We start from the raw sequence: 15,549 nt of genomic DNA on the forward strand, positions 1-15,549 counted from the left end.
AGTTTACATTCCTGCCAGCCTTCAAAGTTCTGAGTAGAGAGCAACAAATAAAAATAACTGCCCAGGGCACAAACCCCTCTGGGTTCCTGGCAGGGCTTTGTTGCATTAGTGCCCAGGATGTGGGTAAGTGTTCAGGAGGGTAAAAAGGTGGAGCAGAGAAGAGCTGCAGCCCTTATGAGAATTGGACTGATCCTGTGGCTGAACACCCGCATCCCATGCCCACTGCCAGACTCCAGGGCAGTTCGAGCTCCTCTGCCCATCTGGGACATGGAGGCAATACTGGTGTTTCGCAAGAGAATGAACAATTCACTCCTGGGTGTGGGAAAATAAAAAATCCACCAGCTGCATGGGGGAGGGAGAGGATCAAACCCATGGCAATGGGAAAGGCCCGGTGGGCAAGTTTCCCAGGGATCAGGGGTGTGCAAGGACCAACAGCAGGGAATTGAATTTCCACTGCCAGCCCTCCCTTTGGGAGACCCAAGTCAGCCAGAAGCAGCCGAGAGACTCATGAGTTTCCAAAGGAGGCCAGGCTAGTCCCAGGGCAGGAGTACACATGGATGTGCCTGTTCATTCATTCAGTCATGCAGTCGTCGTATTAGTAAGGGGTCTCCAGGGAAACAGAAGCAATAGGAGGGAAACATTTTATCGGTGTATTGATAATGTATGTGATTTATTTATTTATTGTTGTGGCACTGGAGATTGAACCCAGGGCTGCTCTACCACTTCTCTACACCCACCACCCTTTTTTATTTGACACAGGGGTCTTGTTAAGTTGCTTAGGGCCTCAACAAGTTGCTGAAGCTAGCCTCAAACTTCCGAACCTCCAGCCTCAGCCTTCAAAGTCATCATGATCACAGTTCCCACCAGGCCCAGCTACAAATATATTATGAGGAGTTGACTCTGTGATTAAGGAGGCCAAGAAGGCCCATGAGCCATCTCTAGCAAGTTGGGAAAGAAGTGGTAAAATTCAGTCCAGGGGCAGGGGAAGTTGAGAAGTCCCAGCTCAGAGAGTGAGGCAGAAAAGAGGGCAAATCACTCCTTCCCCTGCTCTCTGCTCTATTCCTACCCTCAAGGGCCTGGAAGGTGCCCACTACATTGGAGAAGGCAGTCTGCTTTACAGGGCCCACAACCCTACTGCTGATGTTACTGGAAACACTCCACAGACACATCCACGGTGTCTCATCTGGGCACCTACAGCCCAGTCAAGTGGACATATGAAATTAACTGCCCCAGGGCTGGGGTTGCGGCTCAGTGGGGGAGCGCTTGCCTAGCATGTGTGAGGCACTGGGTTCGATTCTCAGCAGCACATAAAAATAAATGAACCAAATATAGTTCTATCAACATCTAAAAACAATATTTTTTAAAATTTTAAAAAAAAGAAAGAAAGAAATTAACTGCCCCAGTTTCCAAGTGCACCAGTCCCTATGCAAGAACAAAAGAGGTTCCTGGCCTCAAGGGACTTGGAGAGGCAAGACAGATAGCAAAGGCATTGAAGGTAAGTGTCAGGCAAGTCAGTTAGAAGGTGGCAAATGATACATGAAGGAGAAAAGGCAGAATTGGGGGAGGTCAGGAGCGCTGGACTCCATGACCATTTCCAAGAGGGCTTGAGAGTGGCTTCATCAGAAGGGGAGAAGTGGGGAGTGAGTCGGCTACCTCCCAGGAGGTGCATGAGAGCACACATGCACACATGCTCTCTTCCCCGCAGAGAGCACAGCTGGGAAGTCCACCCCTACCAAAAGGCAGGTGTGTTCTGGGGACAGGAGCAGGCTGGCTATCTGGCTGCAGTGCACAAAGGTAAGAAAGAGCAGGGGACGAAGTCAGGGAGGGGATGGTCACATTGTGCAGGAACTTTGTCCACTCCAGACAAAGGCTGTGGGCTTTGAGAAGGGGCTCTAGGAAGTCTGCCTCGTCCCAGGCTGAGCCAGGTGTCAGAGGTGTGGAGAGAGCACCCCAGCAAGCCTCAGTAGGTGATCAGTAGGGTACGAGTCAGGGACCCCAGGGGACTGAGCAGAAATCCCTGAAATCCAAATGCCCTCAACCCCAGCTGGGGTTCTGGCATGAACTTGGTCCTCTGACCTGTAACCCCACTGTGCCTCAGTTTCCTCCCAGACATGGTATCTCCTGCCTTCCCTGCCCAGCACCTGGTTGGGTCCCACAGAAGGGAAGAAGTTCCCAGCTCTGTGAGCAGCAAGATGTGCCAAGCACCTGACTCCTTAGACATCTCACCAGCCTATTTCGGTTTCTGGACGCAGGTCACAGGACCTACCTACAAGCGCCTCGCTTGCCCTAGACATTCCTTCCTCTCACACCCACACTGGAGCCAGAAGCATGGCCACTCAGCTACCTCTGAATTATTCCCTTAGTGGCTCCAGGTTGGGCATGAAAGTGTGAACCCCTGTCCCTCCATATATCACTCTCTGCTATCCAGCACACAAATGTCTGCTCAAACAGATATCAGGAAGCCTGTGTGGCCTCATTCATCTTCCTGGGTCACTGGGGGAAGCCCCTTCCCCACCCTCAGCTGCCACCAAAGTCCCTCTGCCCTGCCAAGTCATTTCTGCACAAGACAAGTCCTCACACAGTGCCTAAAGCTGGAGGTGAAGATGTGTCCCTGGCAGTCAGGGTGCCCGTCGGGAGGGAGCTCTCCAGCTCTCTCCACCACCTGCCAACAGTGACAGCTCCAAAAGAAAAACCTCCAAAACTGGGCCCTGGCTGTGGTCTGGGCCTCCCCTGCTGATTTTCACCAGCACGGCAGCCACTGTGGACCATGGTCTGCCACTACCTGATGCTCTGCCTGCATCCCTCAAGCCTCGGGTCCTCCCAGAGCTGCAGGTGCCACTGTGTTTCAGATGGGGAAACTGATGCTCAGAGACATGAAGTGACTTAGCTGCCATCACACCCCCGGTTTCAAAGTCATGCCTCACATGCAACTTGTAGCATGGTTAGGGGGTTCTAGACAGAGCCTCTCTAAGGGCAAGAAGAGGGTGGGACATGACCCCTCTGCAAAGTGATGACTTTTCTGCACAACTGCTATTGGTACCACAACCAAATAGCCAGCTTCCTCTTCCTCTGAGGCACCTCCCTCTCTCCCCTGCCTGTTTTGCCCAAAAACTGGGGAAGGGCATGTCCTTTGTCCAGGCTTTTCCTCCCCAGGGAGAGTCTGCCATTCTGAGCCAGGGTAGCCTGATTGGCCAGGTAATCAAGGTCAGGTGGCTCAAACTGTGCAGCCCTGGGCTCTTGTTCTGCCCCATCTGACTAGACAGATGCCCAGCCTTGGGGCAAGAAATCATACTCTGATTCTTGTTATTCTGAATACACTTTGCAGAACACCCAGCAGCTGCATGGTGCTATTCATTAGCCAAAACCTTCAAGACGCTTTGCACAGCCCCATGCAGAATGAGATGCACAGGGTGGGGGCTTTGCACGGCCCAGGTCTCCATGTGCTGCCAGGGAAATCCAGGGTTTAGACGACAAGAGCAAAGGTCTCTGTGCAGAATCCCACTTCCTGTGGTTCTCACCTCACCTGTGAGCTCCAAATTCAAATTCCACACAGGCAGTTTCTTTCTGGGGCAAGCAAGGACCCACTTGGCTAGGTTTCACACCCCACCCCTCCCCTCCCTCCTGGCATGTCTATCAAGTTGACTCTGTGAGCCCTCCCCCCTGCTTTTCTGATGGAGATGCTGCCCTCTCTTTCCACAGGTGTAACATCCAATCCCTTCTCCATCAACTACCTGGGGGTCTCTGATGCCCACTCTGCGATACACAGGAGAGGAAGCGGGCACCCAACCCCACGCATGCGAGATTCTCTGCGCGCCTCCGGGGGCCATCCCACACCACCCAGCTCCATGCGGCCGGGAAACGCCTTCTTTGGGAGCCTTGCTCTGGACTCTCCCACCGCCTGAGTGCTCCCATCGGAAAGTCAACAGCGCTGTCACTCCACCCTGGGACGTTAGCTGGGAGTGAGCGCTGTGCCCCTTCCCTCGCTGGGCTTTCTCTTTGAGACCCAGCCCCGAGCTGTCCCGACCAGGCGCCAAGTATGACACTGCACCAAACCCTCCCTGGGTGCGCCAGGTCTCCGGGCTCCCCAGCCCTTCCCAAGTGCGCCCCTCGCGCCCACACCACCCGGACACACCGCGGGTGGAGACCGACGCTGCGGTGCAGCCTTGGGGCGCCCGGCGCCACGCTGCCCACCCCCTCATGGTGCCCTCTCGGCCCCGGCCCGGGGTCCTATCCGCGCGCCCCCTACCTCGCAGCCCCGCGCTCTCTGGAGCTGCTGGAGGGCAGCGTGGGTACTTGGAATGGGCCAACAAGACCGAAGAAGTCCCGGCGTGACGTCAGCACGAGGGGCAGGGACCGAGGCGGGACCGGGTCCAAAGTGTGCTGGGGCCGCCAAACCCGAGAGCAGGAGAGCAGGGCCAGTTAGAGGCGGAGCCACACCCCTCCCTGCGTTCCCTCGCCGTTCGGTTCGCTGGGACCGCGCAGAGGCCGACGGAGTTCTCCCAGAAATACCTGGAGCGGGACCTGAGCTCTTAAAAAGCCAAGCAGCTGAGCGAGGTAAGGTAGCTTCGTGGATTCACCCGCAGGCAAGAGCGCCACGCCTGCACCACCCAGGTGGGACAGGTAAGGTCGTGAGGTGGAGGTGTCACCTGACACAGGACCTCCAGCCTAGCCCATCCTCACTCCCCCCGGACTTCCCCTCAGTTATCTGACCCGGGCATCACATGTAGTCATGCCTTGCTGGAGCACGTTCTCCATGACACACCCGGCACTCTTCAGTGCTGAGGCGCCTTATCTCATGTGGGGCGTCTCCTGACCAGCCTGTGAGATAGCCACCCTTTTATGTGCCCTTTTGATGGACGAAAAAGGTAGACAGGAAAGGTGCAGAGCTGGAGCCACTCATCAGCCTCCTAGGCTCTTCTTCATGTTCTGAAAACTTCTTCCCCAAAGCAGAACTCTGTGGCTCCAGGAGGCCACCCCGGCCTCCCGTAGTTCCTGTCACCACTGGGCTGAATGCAGCTCCTGGGGTGTGCACTCATCACCGCCACCCCTCCCACTGCATCTGAAGCACACACAGGGACTTGATCAGTGCATGGCACCCAGTGCCTGGGAGAAGGTGGTGCTCACTGACGCAGTGAGTGGAGAAGATGTGAACCTGCTATAGTGCTTTCATTGACCTCCAATCGGGCATTTATTCCCTTAAGATTTCCAAGTACTGCCAGGCCTAGAAGAGGCATGAGGCTCAGTGGGGCCTCTGGATGCCTCAGGGACCCCAAGACTGGGGAGCCAGCAGCGTTCATTTAGCCTGCCACCCTGGGGAGGAGGGGTGTGGGACAGCTGTGTTTTGGGGCCACTTTGGTCCCAAGTCCTGCCCAGGATGGCCCAGGGAGCCCCCCGACAGGGCCCTGGGCAGTATTCTGGCAGCAATTCACCAGTCCCCTCCCAGGGCCCGCCAGCAGAAACGGCACACCAAACCTCAGTGTGGTTGTGGAGTCTGGAGTCCTGGGAGCCGCCTTGCTGGATTCCAGGGCTGTGCTATGAGCTCAGATTGATAAATGGGGAGGGGAGGTTGTTGGTATTTAACTAATGTGCTGCTTCCCTGGGCAGAGGTTGCTCTCAGAGGCAGACAGCTGAAGGGCGAAAACACATCAGAGGCCACCAGTGCAGAGCCTGAGACCCACTGCAGTTCCATTCCCACCAGAAGGGAAGGCATGAGGCTGCTGTGTTTGGACATGTACTACACCTACCTCCTCAGGCGGTCCCTGTGTCCCTCCCTGGCCTTCCTCTAAAAGGCCACCCTTCTAGGGTGACTCCAGGCAACCCCCAGGATGGTGTGGAAGAGCCTTTGGACTTGGCCAATCGAAGGCTCTGGGTCCCCTAGAACTAAGCCATTCCACAGACATGACCAAGTCACATGGGGAAGGGTGAGGGCTGGGGAAGTGGAGGCCCAGGAACAGTGACAAACTCAGGCAAAGAGAGGGAGTGTGTAGGGAGGACAGATGCTGACCGTGCTGTGGGGCTGGGCAGGGGCACAGGCCCATCCATCTCCTGGCCTAGATCACATAGCGGAGTGTACAGAGCATCCCCACCCAGCAGGACCAGGGCCACTGGAAGACAGTAGCTCTGCCCTTGGCACTCAGAGAACTGCTGGAGGTGGGCGGGTGGGACTCAGTGTTGGCCCTGCAGACTCTTCACCCCTGCCACACATTCTCCCAGAATGAGGCCAGAGGCACCAGAGCTTCCCAATGTGTGTCTTGTGCTTTTGGGGAGGGGGTGTCCTGCTGAGTCAAGCTCACACGGACCTGTGAGCTTTCAGAGGGTCTGGCCTCCCCGCCCTCACCCAGGCCCAGTGTCTCAGACATTTCCTCTGTGTTTGGTTGCAGATGCCAGAGCTGAGCCCAACTCGGTAGGCAGAAGAGAGTCCTAGAGGCAGGAACAGTGGCTCTGCCCTCTGCTCCCCAGGGCCATGGTCCTTATCCTTGCCAGGTGCAAGATTGATCATTCATAGGGCAGAGGATCTGAGCCATCTCGGTGCCCGTCGCAGACACCCTGGACGACAAGCAGGTGGGCCAGGCCCCAAGAAGCACTCCCTAGGAAGGGAAGTTAATATGCCAGCATTGGGAGGGGACAGAGCCCCTAGGGAACACCACTATGGCAATAAGCCTATGCTGTTCTGCTCTTTTTTTTTTTTTTTTTAGTTTTTTTAGTTGTTGATGGACCTTTATTTTATTGATTGATTGATTGATATGTGGTGCTGAGAATCGAACCCAGTGCCTCACTTATGCTAGGCGAGCGCTCTACCGCTGAGCCACAACCCCAGCGCTGTTCTGCTCTTGATTCCCTCACATCTGGTAGAACATCTGTTGCTTCAGGAAGCAACTCGCCCAATCTCTGTGCCAAGTCCCAAGTTAAGAGTAGGTAAGGATTGCCGGTGGGCACTCCACACTCTCCCAAGGTCACCTGGATGATCAGAAAGAACTTCAGGCCATCCAGCCCACCCACTTGGTCCCCTCTGGGAGATTCCCCAATGTGTACCTTATGATTTGGGGTGGTGGAGGTCCTTTCTCTTATGGCCAAATATGCTGGCCATTGCCAACTCACAGAAGGTCTTTGTCCCCAATATCATCTAGAGTCAGGGAGGTTGGGGTTACTGGCCAGAGCAGTGGGCTTGGTTCTCAAGGTCCACAAGTGAAGGCCACCTTCCCTGGGCCTCAGATTTCGGTGTCCATATATCACAGCTGGTCAGTGGCCTCTTGTTAGTGCCCACAGCCAGCAATCATCAGAATTGGCATTCCTGCTGGGCATGGTGGTGTACACCTATAATCACTGCAACTTGTGAGGTTGAGGCAGGAGGATCACAAGTTCAAAGCCAGCATCAGCAAAAGTGAGGTGCTGAGCAACTCAGTGAGACCCTATCTCTAAATAAAATACAAAATAGGGCCAGGGATGTGTCTCAGTGGTCAAGTGCCTCTGAGTTCAGTTCCTGGTACCAAAAAAAAAAAAAAAAAAAGAAGAAGAAGAAGAAGAAGAAGAGGCCTTCCTACACCCCGCAGAGCCAGCTGTGAGCATGGCCAAGCTCCCCAGAGGTGGAAGGGACTCTATTTACAGGGTAAAGGCTGGACCCAGTGGCATTATGACTACAGCTAGAGTCCAGAAGCCTTTTCCCCAAGCCGCCCCTTTCCTCTCTGGATCACCAGCCTCCTGGGGCCTTTGCAAGCAGCCTGCCCACCCTCTGCCTCATTCTGCAAAAACACCCCCATGCATGACTGAAGGATGTGTCACCACCATCCCCCACGCTGCAGAGGAATTTTCCTTAAGCCTCGAGAAATGGTGATCCAACAGTAAATATCCACTGCGGACAGTTTGGGAATTCCTGAAGAATAAAAATAAAAGCAAAAAGACCATCCCACGGTCCAGCCACCTCTCCTAACTTATCAGGTCACCTCCTGACGAGTTTTTTTCCTCCACATTGGAATACATTTTTAAAGGGATTCCCACCACATCATCCACTCTGACAAGGTCCTGTCACCTAGCCTCCCTGTCAATAGCCACCAGTCAGCAGCAGCCACATCCTGAGATCTGCCACGCTTTGCTTCAGGGGTAAGTCATCTGCTTTGGGACCTTTTGGTTTATCCCAGTGTATCACAATCCCAGTTTGTTATGATAACTGGTAAGCAATCCCGTTTCTACAGGTCTTTACACAGGACTGTCCTGTCTTCCCCTTGGCATAAATTCCGACAAGTAGATTGAGACTCGAAAGGCTACCCTCTGACGTGCGATTTCTCATGTGTTTCTCATGGGGACAAAAAACTCAGAACCTGAGAAAAGGGCCACGTTGGACCCAAACACTGGTTATTAGGAAGAAGCTGTGGAATCCCTGCCCAACCTGCCACACTTGGGAAGGGCCAGAGCCACCGGAGGGCCCTCTGGGTGTCAGGCCTTCGGCGGCCCGGCTAGAACATCAACTTGAACATCTAGGTCAGCAAGGCCCTCACGGAGCACCCTGGTAAAGTCCCCACAGTGGCTGGTACCCAGGTCAACTCCCTCTCAGGCCACCCACTGTCCACACAGCACATACTGGCCTCCCTCGGGTGGACGCCAGGCCTCTCTGGTGGGAACCAGAGTATTTCCTGGATATGGAGACCCCTGACCTTTCAGCCAGAGGGGCCAAGGCTACCGCCCCACCTTCACCCTCCCCAACATCCTGTGGCCTGAGCAGACCTGGCTACCAGAGCTGAGTGGCCTAGAGAAGCTGCTTCACCTCCCTATACCAGTTTCCCCAGAGTGGGTTGAACGGTGGCCCCAAAAGATGTGCCCACCTGTATCCTCAGAATGGGATCCTCTTTGGAACAAGTGTCTCTGCACATATAAAGTAAGCACCTCAAGATGCGATAACCCTGGATCAGGCCCTCAATTCACTGAGAGTGTCCTCATAAGAGATAGAAAATAAGCTGGGCATGGTGGCGCATGCCCGCAATACCAGGTACTTAGGAGGCTGAGGTAGGAGGATTCCAAAGTTTGAGGTCAGCTTGGGCAACTTAGACAGATCCTATCACAAAATAAAAAATAAAAGGACTAGGGATGTAGCTCAGTGGTAAAATACCCCTGGGTTCAATCCCCAGTACCAAAGAAAAAGAAGAGGAGAGGGATAGAAACCACAGTGACATGAAGGAGGTCACGTGACGTGGAAGCAGAGATGGAGTGATGGGGTCACAGGACAAGGAGTGCCTGGAGCCTCCAGACACTAGAAGAGGCAGGAAGGACCTTCCCCTGGAGCCTTCAGAAAGAGCGTGGCCTTACCCACATCTTGATCTCAGACTTCTGGCCTCCAGAAGTGACAACAAATTTGTGTTGTAAGTCAACCAGTTCGTGGTAACGTGTTAGAGTAGCCACAGGAAACACCCGATTTGAAAAATAGGAAAATGCTTGGTACAGATGGTTGGAAGGATGAGAAAAAGAAACGCTTCATGTTCTTGGCACATGGTGGGTCTTTAAAGCAGGACAACCATTCATTCGGCAAATACTTTGCACTGGGCTTCGGGACAGGATGTTTGACATCTCTGTGCACCTTGGGCCCCGGCTTCCCTACAGCCCCAGCTGTGGTGCCAGCCGGTAAGTGTGGGGGCAGAAGGGGATGATGGAGATTGAGGACAGCTTCTGCCCATATGCCATGTAGATGGGCCAGATGAGCCAGGGTCAAGGGGCAGAGAGGGGCTCAGGTGAGGGAGAGGGTTCCCAGAGTGCGCTGGCCCGTGGGCAGGTGGGAGCAGCTGGGTGATGTGGGTACAGAATGAGGCACCGTCACCGGTGGGAGCCACTGACAGCAGGGAGCAGGGATTGGAACCCCGGGGCTGGGCAGGCACAGCCTTATACTCAGATCATCTGGGAGCAGCAAGGGACGGAGGGGACATGCAGGGGATGGCAGGTGATGCTTAGATGGGAATCAGTGGGGGCGGGGCAGGTACACTGTGCTATTCTGCAGGACTTAGGGTCTGCTCGGATGGGACCAGGGCGCAGAGTCCAGGCCTCCTCCAAACAAGGGGCTCCCTGACTATGCCCCAGTTTCCCCAGGCCTCCCTGTCTCGCCAGCTCAAGCAGCTGCCCCTAGAACACAAAGGGAAGCTAAGGACCATTCCATCTGCTCCATGCTTCCAAAGCAGCCAGGGACTCCGTACTGAGGGACCATCCAGTGTCGGCTCCAGCTGGGTGCCAGGGACCCCGACCTGTTGGAGCTCTGGCCCCCACCCCATCCCAGGGTAGAGGAAGACCCTTCTCAGGTCTGAGGGGAAACAAGCCCCTGGGCGCAGGAGCATCGTGCTGCAGTGACGGGGACAGGCCCAGCTGGCCCTGGCCTGGGGCCCAGCCGCCTGCTCCCGGCCTGAAGCTACCCTTTGAGCTAATGGATTAGCATTCGCTCCCGGTCCCCCAGCTCTGAAAGTCCTTGTTTCCCCAGAGAACAGCCAGGGTGGCTGGGATGGCTGGGGCCGCAGGGACCTCAGTGCCGAGATGCCCCTCAACATGCACACTGAAGCCCTTAGCTGCCCAGCACATGGACGGGGAGCTGCCAGGCCCCTCCTGGCAGTACCTGTGGTCCCTTCCCTATCACCCAGATCCCCAGGGCTTGGCCAAGGTCAGGGGATGGGGAGGGGTCCAGGCATCCAGGAGCCTCACTTTCCCCGTTGGCCTGTGTCTGTCTCTCCTGGGTGCATCTTGCCCGTCCCCCACACCATCACCACGCCCCTCCCTCTCCCTGGAGCTCACTCTTGGTTTTGTATGGTCAGGGCAGGGAAGTGCCCACCTGTTGCTTCTCGAGCAGAAACAGAAGACTGGCCCAGGCGAGATTTGCTGGAACAGACCCTTCCCTGAGCAGGGTGCACGATCCCTCTCCAGGCCCTGTGACATCTGTCCTTGTGGGGGTTCACCTTGTCTCTGGGCTGCGTGGAGATGGTCCTGCAGTTGCTACATGGGGACCCTAAAACAATAACATTGTCAGGAGGGCAGTGCTGGCCGTCTTGGGGGTTCCCCGGCACTGAGCTGCATCCCGTGCAGCCAGGACAGCTGGAGAGTCCTGCCGGGCATGCCTGTCTGCTCATCTCTGGTGGTCATGGGGGCTTAAAGGCCCCATGTGTGGTGATTCGGCCAGGGTGCCCATCTGAGGTCACACTCTGGAGACCTGGATGTCCCTCCCTCTGGGGAGACCCACAGGCCTTTCTTCACCCTATTGGTGGGCAGAAGAGACCCAGGGATGCACAGAGTCCGGGGGCGTGAGCAGTGGGGTGTGGGCCCCCAGTGCCGTGGGCACAGGGCCCTAGCCTTGCATGCCCAGCCCTGCCTGAGGGGGTCCCAGCTTTGTAGCAGCACAAGGTCTCTGAATCCTTGGCCCAGCAGCTTTGTCTGCACAGCAGCACCCAATGGCAGCACCAGGTGGCCCTGCTCTGGGGTGGCTGCTGGATGAGGGGTGCTCAGGCAAAGAGACCAGAACACCCCAAGTCAGTGCCTTGGCAGTCCACAGCCCAGCGCAGGGAGGGTGGACACAAGGAAGCCCTCTCTACAGGGCACACTCCTGCCCAGGCCAAGACCACGGGGGCAAGAGCCAGCTAGGTGCCACCAACACTGCAGGTTTGCTCTGGAGGCCCCGGGGCCTGGCACCCTGCTGCTCCGGGGCCATCACCCTGCCTGGCTGAAAGGGGTGGGGCTCCGGCAGTGCCCAGGAAGCAGAGCGGCTTTCACCAGGACTGGAGAGGTAGCCCTAGGCCAGGACACCCACACCGTCCCCCTCAGTGCTTCTCATGCCAGGAAACTGCACTGTCCTGGCCCCCACCCCCGCCCATGTGTCCACTGTCACCAAGGAGCACCCAGTCAACCTCCAGAATCTCTCACAACCACCCCAATCCCAACCTACTGTGGCCTCCCCACTCCCCACCAAGCCCCGTAACCCAAGGGTAACCCTGTCAAGGGCTCCCCTGCTCTCCGGAGAAGGCCCAAACTTCTCCCTGGAGGCCCTGAGGCCCTGGCCACCTCCTCTGCCACATCCCACCTGCCCCAGCTCTGCTTCCCAGCCACATGTCCCCTCCCGCTGGGTCCCACCTCTGGTGTCCCTGCCTGGGAGGAGCGCCTCTCCCCGCGCCCCATCTCAGCGGGGCCTCTAAGACAGGAAGAGGCCCACCTGGTCAGGGCCACTCATGCTCTGACCACTGCCCCTCACTACCATCCTCAGCCCCAGCCTCTCCTTAGTCCTCTCCAGCCTCTGGGCCCCTGACTGGGCTCTGCCTCACGCCCAGAGCACCGTCCTCCTGCGCCTGGACATTTCCCACTCCACAGTCAGACTTCAGGTCCAACAGCCACCTCCTCCCAGAAGCCCTCCTGTCATTTGTGTCCATCAACACCTGTAATCACCTGGTCAGCAGCTGTCTTCAGCCTGGAACTGCCAGAGGGGCAGGGGCAGCGGCCACCTCCGTCTGGTTCTGTCAGTACCTGGATCAGTGCCCAGCGCACACTGAGCGCTTGCCCAAGGGAGCCGCGCGGCCACACACTGCGACATGGCTCCTAGTTAGCCCCATCTCTGCACACGCCCAGCACCCAGGCAGCCGTCAGAGCACGTGCACAGACGCAGCTCTTCCCGTTCACACACACAGACGCACACATGCCAACGCACACGGCAGACACGCTCGGACTGGCTCCAGCACACACCGCCACCAGTGCCCAAATGCCCACCCTTGCCCACCCGGTCCTCGCTCACCACACACGTGCCACACGCGGCCAGGCGTGCTTGCTCATCCTGCCCCGAGACGTCACTCCAACGGGCGCCTGGAGCTCAGTAGCTCAAGCTGCTGTTGGCCGCCTCTGCCTGCCAGCGTTTGCCAAGCAGTTTCCATGGCGACACATCCTGGGCTGACAGGAACTGATGAGTGTGGGGAAGAGGGTCTCCATGGAGAGGGTGAAATGGGAGGTCTCAGCGTCTTCCACGCCTGGCTCACATGGGAAGTATCCCACCAGTGGAGACAACCTCCACCCCGAGCTAGGCCTGCACCCAAGAAGGAGGCTTGGGTACTGTCTCTCTGGGCTGCCTGATGTAGGTCATTCAGTCATTCAACAAACCTCGTGGGACGGCTCCCCTGGGCTGGCATCTGGGGCTGCAGTGCTGCCTAGGACATGGGCTCAAGTTCTGAGGCTGAACCACTATCCCCATCTCTACTGGAGGCCCCATTTTAGGGATATCAGTCAGCAGTCCCTAAGCACCAAGGCCCCAGTGCCCACCTCCTCAGAGGCCAGATCCAACAGAGTGAGGATGCTAGGCTCCCCTTATGGTCGACCAATGGCTGAGTGAGCCCCATTCTCCACCCCTCCCCGTCACCGTGCCCTCTGCCATGGGACTTTACCCCAGTTTCTATCAGAGATGCCTGTCTCAGGACTAGCTTTGACCAGCAGAAAGTGATAGAAGTCATGCCCACCAGAGGGGCTAGATGGGAGGTCTCTGGGTCCTCTATCCTGGCTCACATGGGAAGTGTCCCATGTCCCTTAGACCTCAAGGGACACACATGCCTCTGCTTGCTGAATAGGACTCCTGCTATAGCAAGCCCTCTGTTAGAAGGTGTAGGAACACATGAGGACTCAGTTATCCTAGCCAAGGCTATCCAGCTAATCCCCAGCCAACCCACCAGTTTCCCCCAGATGCACATTTAAGCCCTGCCAAGATTAACCACACCCAGTCCAGCGCGGCAACACTGCCTGAATGACCCACTGACCCTTTGAAAATAATAACACAAAAAGTCACCTGTTTGGGGTTAGCTGTTACACAGCACTGACTAACTGATACGCACTCTTTCTAAGACCCTGGCAAGCAGCTACCCAACCCTATACAGTCAGCACAAACTGATGCCCTAAAAGCTCTTCAGGGATGCTGAGAACCAGGCTAAAGTAAAGGTGGGAGTCAGCCTGGGTCCTGCTGGCCTCCAGCACCATGGCCCTGGGTTAGGCACAGAATTTGTGGGAGTGGACTTCCCATTTCAAGTCCATGATAAGACTACCAGAGCAAAAGTATAAGTCTCCACTTCTTCCTTTGCCTCAGCTTCTTCACCTATGAAATGGGTTCATATTCCTGTCCTGCCTCCTGTGGCCAAGTGGGAAGACAGTGTCTGCTCTGTGCCAGCTGGTGCTGGATTCGAAACTGAGAGACACGTGCATAAGGACCATTGCTGCCTTCAGGAGCCCTGACACTGAAAAGGCAGGTGACTACCCCAGCTTACAGGCAGGCAACGGGCATGGGAGCCCGGGATCCACAGGAGTAGGTGGTGACCACCAGTACCCGGCTGGGTCCCAGCTTTTCACACTGTCAATGTTTTTCCCCGTGGACCCTGTTTGGAAGTGCTTTACTTCCTGAGATAACTGTGTTCCTTCGGCAGTAATTGGCGTGAGTCTTCAGTGTCTGCTCTGAGGACATGATTCAGAGCATCTTGTCAACAGAGTCTACCCTCTCTGAGCTCCTGGGGCCCAGAGCTGAGGTGGGCTCTCTGGAGCCTTGCAAGAAGAGGGTTGCATCTGAGCGACCCAACTTCCACCAGAACTTGGTCTGATGGCCACCTCCTGTCTTCTCAGCAATTCAGTGTTCCTAAAGAGATGGTTTTTAAATATTTTATCCAGGATTTTTTTTTCTTTCTTTCTTTCTTCTTCTTTTTATTTTTTTTTTCTTGTGGTGCTGGAGATTGAGCCAGGGACTATGCATGCCAGGCAGGCACCCCACTGAGCTGCACCCCAGCCCCCAACACTTGTTATTATTTGTAGGGAGGTGGTTGGCCCAGAAAAGTCAGCCTACTTTCACTGGGAAGTGAAATCTGCCTAGCGACCGTGCTAACATCAGCTACAGTACCTTGACGGGGTGTACCGGCCAACGTCCATTCTGATTGGTTAGTGCCTTTGGTTCAACGAGTGTTTGCAATAGCAGCAAATTTGGGCTTTGGTCTAGTGGCCTTGAGGGTAAGGGAGACAGAAACCAAGTCCAGTCCTGTGGTACACACTATAGAAGACTCTCTGACCTTAAGCAATACATTCTTTTAGGATAAAAATGAATTATGGAATTGGACACAATAGTGCACACCTATAATCCCAGAAGCTTAGGAGACTGAGGCAGGAGGATCACAAGTTTGAAGCCAGCCTCAGCAACTTAGTGAGGCCCTAAGCAACTCAGTGAGACCCTGTGTCTAAATAAAAAGGGCTGGGGATGCAGCTCAGTGGTTAAGCACCCCTGGGTTTAATCCCTGGTATTTAAAAAATAAAAGTTCTAAGAGGTCAGAGCCACAGATCTGCTCTCACAGGCTTGAGACCCAGGGCTATAGAGAATTCCATGCAGCAAGTTTGGTTTGAGGGGTCTCCAATCAGTGATTCCCAACCTGACTTCACCCTAGTCAGGTCTGCCTGTGTCCTAGGCCTCAAAGAACTCCTCAGTTCTCCAGAGCCGACGCATACTGTGCAGATGCCAGGCAGTGAGACCCACAGGTCAGCCTACATCCCCAGAATCCTGTAGCTGGGCAGGGCTGTACAACTGGCATCTACACA

At 55.8% G+C, this 15,549-nt stretch overlaps 1 protein-coding gene across 4 annotated transcripts in view; it reads right to left on the reverse strand.

Annotated features, from left to right (window-relative positions):
• The window catches only part of Amz1 (archaelysin family metallopeptidase 1), a 29,062-nt gene extending 16,247 nt beyond the window's left edge, over window positions 1-12,815 (reverse strand). For 2 of the 4 annotated variants that reach the window (XM_047532711.1, XM_047532708.1), the window contains exons 1-2: window positions 12,394-12,587; window positions 10,796-10,969 (exon numbers count right to left, since the gene is read on the reverse strand). The gene's annotated coding sequence lies outside the window, so the exon portion shown is untranslated. Of the gene's footprint in view, window positions 1-4,246; window positions 4,304-10,795; window positions 10,970-12,393; window positions 12,588-12,736 lie in introns of those variants that run through there. The other 2 variants (XM_047532709.1, XM_047532710.1) reach the window with 2 other exon arrangements.
• Between the last annotated feature and the right edge of the window lie 2,734 nt (window positions 12,816-15,549).

The sequence above is a fragment of the Sciurus carolinensis genome, chromosome 18 (genome assembly GCF_902686445.1).
Source record: "Sciurus carolinensis chromosome 18, mSciCar1.2, whole genome shotgun sequence".
NCBI lineage: Eukaryota > Metazoa > Chordata > Mammalia > Rodentia > Sciuridae > Sciurus > Sciurus carolinensis.